The sequence below is a fragment of the Triticum aestivum genome, chromosome 4A (genome assembly GCF_018294505.1).
Source record: "Triticum aestivum cultivar Chinese Spring chromosome 4A, IWGSC CS RefSeq v2.1, whole genome shotgun sequence".
Classification (NCBI taxonomy): domain Eukaryota; kingdom Viridiplantae; phylum Streptophyta; class Magnoliopsida; order Poales; family Poaceae; genus Triticum; species Triticum aestivum.
Window position 1 is genome coordinate 30,338,206 of NC_057803.1, and position 11,984 is coordinate 30,350,189.

The 11,984-nt window shown below is 50.0% G+C and overlaps 1 pseudogene; it reads right to left on the reverse strand.

The window, feature by feature from the left end:
* Nucleotides 1–2,374: 2,374 nt before the first annotated feature.
* Nucleotides 2,375–11,713, reverse strand: LOC123083712 (uncharacterized; annotated as a pseudogene).
* Between the last annotated feature and the right edge of the window lie 271 nt (nucleotides 11,714–11,984).

Below are 11,984 nucleotides of genomic sequence, written 5' to 3' on the forward strand. Positions count from 1 at the left end.
GTGACAAGTATTTAACGAGGAAAGAGGTGCTTGTGGTAACATAATAGTATGTTACTGTAACATAGTGCTTTCCAAGGCAAAATAAGTCTATGAGCTAATAAATAAAGCAACTACTACTATGTTACTCTGCATTATGAAAGTAGTAACTTAGTCTAGTATCATATGCATGACACTATTATAAGTTAGAGCAACTCCAAAGGGCCGACCCATTTCGTCCGCCTGCGTCTGTTTGGGTCGACGCGAACAAAAGTGGCGGCCCAACGCGCCGACCCAAACTTAAATCACGTCCGCGTCGCGTTCGCGTCGATGCATTTGCGCCCCAAATGCGTCGGCGCGGACGCCGAACGGACGCTTCACGCGCCTTCTCGCTATCCGCCGCGTCCCCACATGGCAGCCGTCTAACTACCCGTTGCCCACGCGGTCAGCTTAATTTATGACGACGGGCCCACGCGTCAGCGACGACGCTCGTCCATTTTTAAGCCGACCGTGCGGCGGGGCCGTCCTCATCCATACTCATCGTCCACATCTGCCCACCTTTACTCTCTCGTCGCCAGCAAACCCTAGCCACCACAACCACAGCGAGATGGGCCTCTTCTCCGGCGCCAGCGGCAACAAGGCCAAGGGCATGTCCCCCGCCACCCCTTTCCCCTCCGAATTCCTCCCATCTCCGCCGGCAGAGGCAGCGCGTCAGCGTGCCAGTGCACTAGGCGGAGTGGCACTGGCAGAACCGCCAGCCTCTGCCGTATCCGGACGTGACGCTGTCGCACGACTGACATCTGGATCCAGATAGGATCCCCGTGCCGGCGGCGCCGCGGACGGCTCGTGCTCACGCGGAGGAGGTGCGGCGCCAGCGGGTGCTGCTGATGCCGGAGCAGCGCCTCAACAGGCCTACGCAACCGACTCGCCCAACTGGGCGAGGTGGTTCGCCTTCAAGCACGAGGAGGCGAGGCGACGAGGTGTGCGCGAGGTCGACCGGAGGCCAACACCGCTCGTCGTCCGCGAGGAGGACCAGGCGGCCCTTGTGGCCGTCTACCGGGAGAGCGAGGAGGACGAGCGGCGCAGAGCGGAGGCGGCGGAGGCGGAAGAGGAGGCCCGCTACGAGGCGACAATGGCGCATGCCCTTGCCCTCTCCGCGGCGGGCGACAACGTGGTGCCGCCGGTGGCCCCGCCGTCCCCCATCAAGCCGGAGCCGGAGCCGCAGCCGAAGCCGGAGCTCGAGCCCATCACGCGCTACTCCTGGAATGGAGTGGTGCGCGGGTGGGTGTCTGCGCCACCGGTTTGGGTGGGGGCGACGCCGACGCAGGTGCAGGCGTACCTCGAGATGTGGCGCCAGCGCCGGCTGGCAGAGGAGCGCCGTCGCGGTGAGTACGAGGAGATGCTCGAGCGCGACCTCAAGGAGGAGCAGCGCGAGGCCGAGGAGGAGGCGCGCTAGGCCGCGGCTGCATAGGCGGCCGTACACCCCCCCGCCCCGGCACTGTCTGCGCCGACACAACCCGACATGGCGGCGCTCTGGAACACGGCGTTCGCCTGGGCCGGGCCGGCGCCGATGCTCATCGACCTCATGAATCCCGAGGACGACGACGATGCCGCCTAGGGCAGCGCGCTGCCTCGTAGTTTAGGCTGTTTTTTTTAAAATGCAAATATGTGGACGCGTGAACTCTCACCGGCCTTCGTGGCCGGCTTTAATGTTTAATTAAAGTTGTTTCTTTTTTTTAATATGCATGCGTTCATTTTTTTAACGCCGTTAAAATGGGTATCAGCCAGCGTTGGGCGCAGACGCCGACACAAATGCCGAAGCGGACATCCGTGTCCGTCTGATCGACCCAAACGGACAAAAAACGGACAAAATCGTCGTCCGTTTGGGTCAGCCCGTTGGAGTTGCTCTTACTCTCCACTATGATCAGCCTAAGAGCAAACTCGCATACCAAGACGTGGGTTGCTGGTTGTTTTCTGGACGAGATTTCCCCTGTGGCCCTACGCGCATGAATGAGATCAGTTGGTACTAATAAATGTGCAGGGCGCCATGGAGTAGCTTCAAAAATTAGCTGCAAAAATCAGCTTGCCGCCACGGATTTGGAATTCCCTCCGAAACTAAGAGAACCACTCTATAGATCAAGTCCTATGAAGAGACCAAACGGCACACTTCTCCTCGGTCTCGCGGCACTTCTCTTGCTCACCACGAGCATGCATGGATCACCGTCCTCCGTGAGCGCATCAGTCCTACACGAGCGTCGTCCTCCGTGAGTGCATGCCCTTACAACGCAAGCGTCAGAGGACGCTGTCCCTGTCCACTTCCTCTGCATGTTGTCCTTCGCGTCCAACTAGACGACGCCGTCTTTCTCCTCTTGGCCGCCCACCATGAGCACGCCGTCCTTCACAAGCTTGCTGTCCTCGGCGCACACGCAGACTGTCGAGAGGACGCCACCGGCCGCGAGCATGCCGTTCTCGGTGGGCACGCCGACTGCCGCGAGGACGCCACCGGCCGTGAGGACACCTTGGTCAGCAAGCTCACTGTCCTTTGCGTGCACGCCGCCACCGTGAGGATGCCACCGGCCACGAGGACGCCGTGGTCTGCAAGCTCGCCGTCCTCTGCGTGCACGCCGCCACCGTGAGGATGCCACCGGCGGTGAGGACGCTGTGGATCGCAAGCTCGTCGACCTCTGCGTGCACGCCGCCGCCGTGAGGATGCCACCGGCCGCGAGCACGCGGTGGTCCGCAAGCTCGTCGTCCTCTGCGTGCACGCCGCCGTCGTGAGGATGCCACCGACCGAGAGCACGCCGTGGTCCGCAAGCTCGTCGTCCTCTGCGTGCACGCCGCCGCCGTCAGGATGCCATCGGCCGAGAGCACGCCGTGGTCCGCAAGCTCGCCATCCTCTGTGTGCACAACGCCCAAAGAAGTGGATCCATTCCGATCTCGATCCATACAGAGATGAGGAGGTGAAGTGATAGGACGACGAAGCACAGCGCCTAACGAAGTTCTTTTTTTTTGAGAAATGCGCCCAACGAAGTGGAGGGGCAAAGTTGGAAAGAAGCGGTGAAAAAGCCTCACGCGCAAAGCATTGCGGGGAAAACGGAAAAAAGTTAAACGCAAACTAAATAGGACAGGAGGGAGTACATGTTACTCCTCACTATGAAGTACTAACATAGACTTGTAACATATGCATGTTACTAGTCTAATTTACTCCCCACTATGACTAGCCTAATATAGGACATCATTTATACGGAAATTTGTTGATGCTCCCGGGAGTGCGCGCTTCTGCATGCGAAAAAAATATTTTAAAGTGTGAAAAAATTTCAAACAAAAATTTGACACATACATTTTGACATTATATGTGTGCACGTCAAGTTTCTGAGAAAACCGACATTTTTGTTGCTTGGGTAAAAATACAAAATGATGTCTTGTGAAAATTATTTTTTAACACCGGATTTTGTCTTTTTCACACACGACACACAAGCTGTCGGTTTTTCGCGAAACGACTTTGTGAGCATGTACAATATCGAGTTGTACGTCTCAGGTTTTTGTTTGGAATTTTTTTGATATTTCAAAATATGTTTAAAACACATTTTAAAACCAAGAGCGCGCTCCCATATGTCAAAAAGCCACTCTCGTCGCTTATATTACTTAATTAATTATAATCCAGCCATCGCTCCTGCATGCCGGCTCGTTGCAACGCCTCAGAGAGAAAGTCTCGTGTTTCAGGAGCAGTCTTCAAATAACGTACGCGCACTCATGCCTGACTGCCCTTGAAATCCTGGACGGTGGTAATAGTTCTTTAAGCGGCGCTGCAAATTAGCCAACAGAGAGCTTGCTTGATCAAGTGGTTAGGCTGTTTCTGTGAGAGTAGAAGGTTTGTGTTCAAATTCCACTACGTGCTGATTGTTTTTGGATTTTCCACTATTACTGTTTCACTACTACAGAGAGAGAATGTTCGCTGCTGGGCCGGCCCAGTTGACCTCTCAGGGTTATACAGAATTGTACTCCCTCTGTTCTAAAATATAAAAACGTTTTTCATACTAGTTATGAAGATCATGAGCTGGAATTGCCGCGGTTTGCAACAAGCTGCAGCGGTGCGTGCGCTTTTGAGCGTTCAGAAGCGTAGGTGTCCTGATGTTATGTTTTTGATGGAGACTCACCTTGATGAATATCCTGCCGAGTGTCTTCGTCGTCGTGTGAAGATGGATCACAAGCTTGTTGTCCGGAGCGATGACCGGAGCGGTGGCTTAATTTTGTTCTGGAAGAAGGAATTTGCTGTTTCTTTGCGTGATAAAACCGACAATTACATTGATGTGTTCGTTGGAAGTGGGTAGATAATTTTTGGAGGCTTACAGGGCTGTATGGAGAACCGAGATGGAATAATAAACACCTGACCTGGAGCCGGCTGAGGGACCTGAGAAAAATTGGTGACATGCCATGGATGGTAATCGGTGATTTAAATGAGATAATGTATTCTTTTGAAAAGGAAGGGGGCAATGAACGCCCAGATCAATTTATGAAGGCTTTTAGGGATGCAGTGGAAGAGTGTAACTTGTCTGACCATGGTTTCGTTGGTGATAAATTCACCTGGCATAGAGCTTTGATCAGGGAGAGGCTAGATCGTGCTCTCACAAATGATGGCTGGAATCAAATGTTCCTATCGCGGTTCTGGAACATTTGGAATATAACAAGTCGGATCACAGACCAATAATTATGAGTTTGCATGAGGAAGTGGTCCAAGAACCCGTGGAAAGATCAGTCCTCCAGTTCGAGGCACGTTGGCTGAGAGAAAAAAAGTTCAGAGAGGTGGTAGAAGAAGCTTGGCAGTCTTCAGGGCCGGAGCAGCAGAACATTGGGCTTGCAGGCCGTTTGGCGTACGTTCATGAACAACTTCATCGGTGGGACAAGACAGTGTTGCGTAAATCTTCAAAGAAAATTAAGAAGGTACAGAGAGAATTAGAGCAAGTTTCCAGGGATGTGCTTTCTCAGGAAAATGTTACAAAACAAAAGGAACTTGCGGAAGAGCTGGAACAGTTATTGCAAATGGAGGAGATTCACTGGGCTCAAAGGAGTAGTATAAACTGGCTCATGTTCGGTGACCGAAATACGTCATATTTCCAAAAGTTTGCGTCTGCTCGGAAACTAAGGAACCGGATAGGCAAGCTGAAGGATGATCAAGGCGTTTGGCGGGAGGGTACTGCATACTTAAACCCGCTAATTTCCCAATATTTTGCGGGCCTGTTCTCCACCGAGATTGATGAACCGGATCCTAGTTTGCTTGAAAAGGTGAATCGGAGGGTAACGACGCAGATGAATGAAGCTATGCTAAAACCATATACTCTCGAAGAGGTAAAAAAGCTCTTTTTTCCATTGGCGATTTGAAAGCTCCCTGTACGGACGGATTGCATGCTATCTTTTTAAAAAAATGTTGGCACATCCTTGGTGATGCTTTAACTACTGAAGTTCTTGATGCTATTAATTACAAGGCTATTCATGAAGGATGGAATGACACGGTCATTGTTCTTATCCCAAAAGTGGATAACCCAGACAGGATCACCCAATATAGACCGATAAGTCTTTGCAATGTTCTTTATAAGGTGATCTCTAAAATGATAGCCTTCCGGCTTAAGCTCTGTCTTGATGATATTATTGCCCCAGTGCAAAGTGCTTTCGTTCCAGGCCGACTCATTACGGATAATATTTTGCTAGCTTATGAATGCATTCATTCTATAAAAAATAAAAAGGAAGGAAAGGAGGGGTATTGTGCTGTAAAGCTTGATATGCACAAAACCTATGATCGTGTGGAGTGGATATTCTTGGAGAGGATGATGGAAAGACTAGGATTTGATAAGGAGTTTGTGAAGCTTTTAATGGCTTGTGTTTCCTCAGTTAAATACAAAGTGAGGTATAATGATCAAGAAACAGAGGAATTTACCCCTACAAGGGGGCTCCGACAAGGGGACCCCTTATCACCTTATTTATTTCTTATGTGTGCAGAGGGTTTATCTAGTGCTTTGTCTCATAAAGAGGAGGTTCGTGGCATTGAAGGTGTTCGGGTGTGCAGAAATGCACCATCAGTCTCTCATTTACTATTTGCTGATGATTCCCTAATCCTTATAAAAGCGGATATGAATAATGCAACCTCATTGAGACAGGTATTGGATGAATACTGTGCAAGTTCTGGACAATTGGTGAGTGAAGGGAAGTGTAGTATCTTCTTTAGCCCAAATGTGAATGTGGTTATCAAAGCTCAGGTCTGTGCAGAACTGAACATAATGACGGAAGCAATCTCTGACAGGTCTTCCATCTATGGTGGGTTTGGACCGGAGTAATAGTTTCTCTCATCTCGTTGAAAGAGTTGTGAATCGACTTAAAGGTTGGAAGGAAAAGTTGTTGTCCTTAGGAGGAAAGGAAATTATTTTGAAAGCAATTATCCAATCTATCCTAGTTTATGCCATGGCTGTTTTTAAAATTCCAAAGAAAATATGTAAAGAAATCACGGATGCAATGGCGGCCTTTTGGTGGGGGGATACAGAGGAAGAGAAGAAAATGCACTGGCTAGCTTGGTGGAGGATGTGTCTTCCAAAAGATAAAGGAGGTATGGGGTTTCGGGACCTCCATGCTTTTAATTTAGCCATGCTAGCGAAACAAAGTTGGCGAATGATAACGCATCCGTACACTCTTTGTGCTACTGTCTTAAGAGCAAAATACTTTCCCGATGGAAATATTTTAAAGGCATGGCCAAAAAAAGGGATCATCTTTTACATGGCAGAGTATCGTCGCTGGTCTGCAAACGTTCAGGAGAGGCCACATTTGGAGAGTTGGTTCCGGTGAGAAAATAAATATCTGATAGGACCATTGGGTACCTTCGAGTCCAACAAGGATGATCCACACAAGAAAAGGGAACGTGTTACTAAGAACGGTGAATGAGTTGACTGATCCTAATACAGGAGCCTGGGATGTGGAACTTATCAGGATTATTTTCCTTCCAATTGATGCAGAAAGAATTTTGAGAATTCCTTTATCAGTGCATCTAAATGAGGATTTTGTAGCATGGCATAGGACCAAATCACACTCATTTTCTGTTCGGTCAGCCTACTACTCAGAATGGGAACACCAGTTTGGTTCTAAAATTATTAGTAGTGAAGGGACCTCAAATGTTAATCCTGTTTGGTCGGCTGTGTGGTATTAAGAATGGTTTAAGCATCCCAATCACCGTAACATGGTGACCCGCATGTATTTGTATTGATATGACTTGGAGTACAAGGGATCTGGTGGTTACAATCTAACCATACGGAAGAGATATACAAGGGAGATAGAGATAGAATACAGAGATAAGTTATTTGACTAACTACCTCCTAACAATACCCTTGATGCGCTGACAACAATATTGGTTAACACCCTCCCTTAATCTGAACGCCTCAAGTTCAGATTACGCTTGAACTCCTCAAACTGTTTTGTAGCCAAGGCCTTTGTAAAGCCATCGACAATTTGGTCTCTAGAAGGAACAAACCGAATTTCAGTTCCTTGCTAGCAACCCTTTCTCTGACAAAGTGATAATCAATTTCAATGTGCTTGGTTCTTGCATGGGAAACAGGGTTAGCAGAAAGATATGTTGCTCCAATATTGTCACACCAAAGACATGGAGTTTTTGTATGGCGTATCCCAAGCTCCTTGAGCATAGCCTTAACCCATATAATTTCTGCTGTAGCATTTGCCAATGCCTTATATTCTGCCTCAGTACTGGAATGTGACACAGTTGCATGTTTCTTTGCACACCAAGAAATCAAGTTAGGACCAAAGAAAATAGCAAAGCCTCCTATGGACCTCCTGTCATCCAAGCAACCTGCCCAGTCAGAGTCAGAGAACGCACTGACAAGAGTAGATGATGACTTGGTAAATGTTAGTCCAACATTCAAAGTATGTTTCACATATCTCAGTATACGTTTGGCAGCAGTCCAGTGAGCTCAGGTAGGTGCATGGATAAATTGACATACTTTATTAACTGCAAATGAAATATGAGGCCTGGTGAGTGTGAGATACTCACCCACCAAACTCCTATACTTAGTGCCATCTTCCTGACTCAAGGGCACACCTTCTGTAAGAGAAAGTTTTTCTGAACTAGACAAAGGTGTCAGTGATGGTTTACAACTCTGCATCCCTGCCTTGCTCAAAAGATCAGTGGTATACTTTTTCTGAGAAAGATGAAGACCACCCTCTTTGTTCGGCCTGACCTCAATTCCAAGAAAATAATGCAAATCACCAAGATCTTTAAGAGCAAATTCAGAATTTAATCTTTCAAAAGAGCCATGACTGCGGCATGAGAGGAACTTGTGACAATGATGTCATCAACATAGACAAGAACAAAGATAACTGTGGCATGCTGATTATAAATGAACAAGGAAGTGTCAGACTTTGATGGAACAAAGCCAAGAGCCTGAAGCTTAAAACTCAAGCGAGAATACCATGCTCGTGGAGCCTGTTTGAGTCCATACAGAGATTTGTCCAGTCGACAAATATGAGATGGCTTGTGGGGATCTACAAACCCAGGAGGTTGTTTCATATAGACTTCCTCTTCCAGAACGCCATGAAGAAACGCATTCTTTACGTCTAGTTGACGAAGGGTCCAGCCTATGGATACAGCAATGGAGAGAACAAGGCGAATAGTGGCAGCTTTAACAACCGGACTAAAAGTGTCCTCATAATCAAGCTCATACCTCTGTTTGAAACCTTTTGCAACCAAGCTTGCTTTATAGTGGTCAATAGTGTCATCTGACTTTTTCTTGATGCGAAACACCCATTTGCAGTCAATCACATTAAGACCTGGACGAGAAGGAACAAGATGCCAGGTATGGTTTGTCTGGAGAGCAAAAAATTCATCATCCATGGCTTGTTTCCACTTGGGATCTGCAAGAGCCTCATGAACAGTGCGGGGTTCACCTGTAGGAACAGCAGCAACCAGCCCATATTTTGTTTTATAATTACCAGGTTGTAGTGTACCACTTTGTAGACGTGTACGCGGAAGAACGAAGTGAGCTGGAACGGGCATAGAAGATCCCGTAGGGGGAGCCTCCATCGAAGCAGCAGATCCCGGCAATCCCGAGGGGGAGACAACGATGTCATGGGGATCATCTGTGGTGCGCGACTCATCAGGAGGAGAAGAGCCGGGCGCAGACAATCCAGGGGAGCCGGGCGCAGTCGACTGGAGAGGCGCAACATGCACGGGATCGGTGTCGTGGATCTAAGACTGACAGTAGAATGGGGGGTAAGTATGAGGAGGCAAGATCCTAGCTATGGAGTAGTTGTACACACGAGTTTTACGAGTTCAGGCCCTTCTCGAAGGAAGTAACAGCCCTACGTCTCGGTGCCCTGAGGCGGTCGACTGGATTATATATGTGTGTGTGTGTGTGTTTACCAAAAAGTGCGAACCCCTGTCCCAGAGGAGGGGGTGGCTTATATAGAGTGCGCCAAGACCCCAGTTCCCCTCCGTTACACAGGATTCAATGTTCATAAAGGAAAGGCGTTACTGGTAACGTCTATAGTAAAATGTCATAAATGCTCATAATGCTATGGTTTAAGTCCTAACCGTTGCAGAGTGGAGGGTTCCTCATCTTCTGGTGGTCGAGTGTCTTCAAGGTGGTCGAGTGAGCGCATCTCTGTGGTCGAGTGGATGATGATTTCTCTTCGACTGCTTCTAATTCTTTGTAAAGATGTCCTTGGGGAGGGTATGCTGGACAGGTCCATGACCCTACCCTAGGTGCATAGCTTCATCATTAGCCCCCGAATGGATCAGGGTTTGAGTGAGGAAGGGGTTGAGAACACTTCCGACCCACTCTTTGCGCTATGAATATGCCTTGTCCTGAAACAATGAGTTGAGGAGATGACGTCGACTCCTTTCTCAATCGCCTTGGTCCATTCTTGGTTGTTGTCGAGTGAACTTTCATGGTGGAATTTCGAATGATGATGTAGAGGGTGTTTGTCTTCAGTCTGACAGGTTGTTCTGCTCTCCGCAGATCTCGTGGGATTCAAATTTTGGGAAGTGCGCCAGACGGGAGGAACCGAGGTTATCGGGACGGATTAGGCAAGTCTCCTCGATCCTCGCGCCACCTTTTTCGCCACGTACTGCGCGCGCGACTGTTGCGGGATTTGTTTAGATCGCTTGGGTCCACCAGTCAGCCACTCGATGGAAGGCCTTATAAAAGGTCTCGGGCCAGGCCTCTACTCCGCACGCTCCCATTCTCTCTTCTCTTTCTCCTGATCTCTCCGCCACTCTCGCTCCCACCTCGTTGCCGGACCTCCGCTCGAGCTCGATCCACCACCATGGGGAAGGATAAGACGGCGGCGCTGGAACGCACGAAGAAGGCGACCGCGAAGGCGAAGGGCAAGTGGACCAGCTGGGGCGGATCCTCGTTGAGGTCCGGCCTGCCGGCGGGCTGGATCCAGGGCGACTGGATCCGCTCGGCAATCACGCAGGACGACCTCGACGACCTGGTGGAGGGGGGATTGATCCCCCACAAGTCGGCCCGACTCCTGGGGGACGAAACTGAGCCGCAACCCAGAGAGGATGAGTGTGTCCTCCTAGCAACCCACGTAGATCGCGGATTCTCACTGCCTCCCCACCCTTTCTTCCGGGGTTTTTTGAACTTCTTTGGGGCTTAGCTCCACCATTTCACTCCAAACACCACAGTCTATCTGGCAGCTTTTGTGTCCATGTGCGAAAACTTCTTGGGCTGCCGACCGCACTGGGGGCTTTTCAAACACATCTTCACTCGCCGTTCCGAGTCGGTCAAAAAGGCCAAGTCGAGTGACGAGAGGAAGCGGGTGATCCAGATGTGCGGTGGTCTGGGGATCCAGATGAGGAGCAAAAGTACTTTCCCAGCGATGATCCTTCCTGACTCGGTCCGGGGCTGGCAGTCGACTTGGTTTTACTGCAAGGATCAGCCAACCCCTGGCCAGTCGACTGGACTTCCTCCTTTTTCCTTGGCTCGAGTGGAGAAGCCTGCTCCCTTGAAGGTAGTTCCAGAAGAGAAGGCGCAGGTCAAGGAGCTGGTTGAACAGGTCGTCCATCTTGTCCGCGACGGAGTGACCGGGATCGATCTGCTGGAGGTCTTTCTCGGTCGACGCATCCAACCTCTTCAGGTGCACGATCATCCGATGTGGATGTACTCTGGGCTCGAGGATACCACTCGGATCCACCCGGAGGAGGTTAGCGAGGATATCTTGAAGAACTGGTTGAGGGGAATCACTGGCAACAAAGACAACCCTCGGGGATCCAGGAGGGTGATTCCATTCGACAACTCGCGCCAGCCGGAGCAGGTATATTTCTGTTTTATCAAGTATCTTTCCGATTCACCACATGATGTCCCATTTGTGGTCGACTGAATGTCTTTTGATTGTTATCCTTTCAGGCCCTCATTGAAATGTACTCGATGCCCAATGGAGTGCAGGACCCCGGCACTGAAGAAGAAGGGAGCGGGGGCGAGAGCGGCGAGGAGCATTCGGAAGCCGAGGAGGACGAGGAGAGCGATGAGTCGACCGATGAGGAAGAAGTCGACTCACCTCCTCGCAGGGAGAGGAGGTCCAAGCACACTCATGACCCGACACGCGCTCCGGACTTGGTGGCTGCGCCGGTCGGGTAATCCTCGAAGCGCCCCAGGACGTCTTCCCCGACGCCGACTGAGAAGCCTCCAAAGCACTCCAAGGTCGCGCCGCTTCCAGCGTCGAAAGTGCCGAAAGCCATCTCTTCCAAACCGCCCAAAGCTTTGCCTTGGATCAAAGTGACCGTTCCTACTATCTCCAGGTAACCATCTGACTTGTCCTTTATGTGGATTCGATTAATTGGGTGTAACCGATTGAATGCGGGCCTTTGCAGTGCTGCTACGTCAGGGACCTCTTCATACCAGTACCGGGACGAGGAAATGGAGGATGCGGTAACCTCTAACCCATGTATGAACTCTTGCGATTTCGATTCTTGATCCTTTTAGGGTCGAGTGGTTCACTTGGGGTCAAAT